Source organism: Triticum dicoccoides, chromosome 3B (genome assembly GCF_002162155.2).
Source record: "Triticum dicoccoides isolate Atlit2015 ecotype Zavitan chromosome 3B, WEW_v2.0, whole genome shotgun sequence".
NCBI lineage: Eukaryota > Viridiplantae > Streptophyta > Magnoliopsida > Poales > Poaceae > Triticum > Triticum dicoccoides.
In genome coordinates this window covers 207,532,457-207,535,303 of record NC_041385.1, presented here as the reverse complement: position 1 = coordinate 207,535,303, position 2,847 = coordinate 207,532,457, and positions in this window count along the sequence as shown.

Sequence of the window (2,847 nt, the reverse complement as noted above, 5' to 3'; positions counted from 1 at the left end):
GTCACCTCGAGGGGAAGCTAAAACCACTCCAGCCCCCGAGCCTTCCAATTGCCTGGACCCATCAAAGTGAATAGTCCAATATGTGTTATCTTGATTCTCTTTAGGCATCTGCAGTTCTGTCCAGCCATTGATTAAATCCACCAGTGTTTGAGACTTGATGGCAGTACGAGGCACATACTTCAAGCCATGAGGCCCAAGCTCAATGGCCCTCTTGGCTACTCGTCCTGTGGCTTCTCTGTTTTGAATGATATCTCCTAAAGGAGCAAAACTGACCATAGTAATGGGATGACCCAGTAAATACTATTTAAGCTTTCGGCTGGCCATGAACACCCCATAAACAAGCTTTTGCCAATGCGGATACCTCTGCTTGGACTCAATGAGAACCTCACTGATATAATAAACCGGCTACTGAACCGGATGCTCCTTGCCTGCTTCCTTCCGTTCCACCACAACAGCTACCTTGACAGCCCAGGCGTTAGCAGCCACATATAACAATAATGGCTCCTTATCAATGGGAGCTGCAAGGACTAGCAGCTCAGCTAGCTGTTTCTTCAAGGCTTGAAATGCGTCTTTAGCAGCATCACTACAGACGAAATTGTCTGTTTTCTTCATCATTTGATACAACGGTATGGCCTTCTCACCTAACTGGCTTATGAACCGGCTTAAAGTAACGATATAGCCCGCCAGACGCTGAACATCATTAACACTCGCCGGCTTTGCCAAAGAGCTAATGGCCTTGATCTTCTACGGGTTAGCCTCAATGCCTCTGTTAGAAACCAGAAACCCCAAAAGCTTGCCTGCTGGCACACAAAAGACACACTTGGCTGGGTTAAACATCATATTGTAGACCCGGAGATTGTCAAAGGTCTCCTTCAAATCATCTATCAAGGTGTCCTTCTCTCTGAATTTTACCACAATATCATCCACATAAGCATGAACATTGCACCCAATCTAACTGCGAAGACAATTCTGCACACAGCGCTGGTAAGTCGCCTGGGCACTCTTGATCCCAAAAGGCATGGACACATAGCAGAAGGCTCCAAAGGGAGTAATAAAGGCTGTTTTCTCCTGGTCCTTAACCGCCATCTTGATCTGATGATAACCAGAGTAAGCATCCAAAAATATCAAACGCTCACATCCCACCGTAGCATCAATGATTTGATCAATATGAGGGAGAGCAAAAAAGGATCAGCCAAACAAGCCTTGTTTAAGTACGTGTAATCCACACACATACGCCAAGTGCCATTCTTGTTAAGCACCAGCACCGGATTAGCCAACCACTCAGGGTGAAAAACTTCAGTGATGAACCCAGCTGCCAAGAGCCGGGCCACTTCTTCGCCAATGTCCTTACGCCTCTCCTCGTTGAAGCGACGAAGGAATTGCTTGACCGGCTTAAATTTTGGATCAATATTGAGAGTGTGCTCAGCGAGTTCCCTCGGTACACCCAGCATGTCAGAAGATTTCCATGCAAAGATGTCCCGGTTCTCATGGATGAACTCGATGAGCGCGCCTTCCTAATTAGGATCCAGATTAGCACTGATATTGAACTGCTTGGATGAATCGCTAGGAACAAAGTCAACGAGCTTGGTGTCATCGGCTGATTTGAACTTCATCACCGGCTCATGCTATGTAGTTGGTTTCTTCAAAGATGTCATATCCACCGGGTCAACATTATCCTTATAAAAAACTTCAACTCCTGTACCGCACAGACGGACTCAGCATAAGCAGCATCACCTTCTTCACACTCCAAGGCTATCTTCCGGCTCCCATGCACTGTGATAGTCCCCTTGTAACCCAGAATCTTGAGCCGCAGATAAACATAACACGGCCGTGCCATGAACTTGGCATAAACTGGCCGTCCAAACAGAGCGTGGTACGGGCCCTGATCTTGACCACTTCAAAAGTTAACTTCTCAGCCCTGGAATCATGCTCATCTCCAAAGGCTACCTCCAGTTCAATCTTGCCAACTAGGTATGCCAACTTACTATGGACCACACCATGGAAACAATATTAGACTATTTAAGATTCTTATCAGTTAATCCCATGCAATGGAACGTCTCATAATAAAGGATATTAATGCTGCTACCTCCATCCGTGAGCACCTCAGTAAACTTGTACCCACCAACTTGAGGTGCCACCACCAAAGCCAAGTGACCTGGATTATCAACCCGGGGCGGGTGATCCGCACGGCTCCACATAATGGCTGCTCGAACCATCGCAAGTAATGGGGAACTGCCGGCTCAACGGTGTTCATGGCACTCCTGTGAAGCTTCTGATCCCGTTTGCACAAGTTTGTGGTGAAAACATGATACTGCCCGCTATTCAACTGCTTCGGATGACTCTGATATCCGGATTGCTGCTGTCGCTGACTCCCGTGGCCGGACTGCTGATTGTAACCACCCTGGTTACCTTGATTATATCCACCCTAATTATTTTGGTGACCCTGGAAGCCGGAATTAGAGTCGCCACCTCCATAACCCGGGCCATGAGAACCGCCACCACCTGAGCCACCGCCCCGTCCATGACTGCCAACAAACGAGTTCATGTTTTTGAAAGCTTTCATAATTGTACAATCCTTCCAAAGGTGAGTAGCCGGTCTCTCCTACGTGTCGTGCCTTGGACAGGGCTCATTTAGTAACTATTCCAAAGTAGGACCTGACCCACCGGTCCGAGGAGGCGGCCTCCCCTTACGACGTTGATTGTTGCCCTGTGCATTGGAGTTAGCCACAAACTTCGAACTACCATCAGCCTTGCATTTACCGACGCTCCCCTGATTCGCCGGGTTATGCTGCGAACCCTTAGTGTTGCCGTGCTTCTTTCCCTTCCCTGCCTTCTCTTCATCAGACT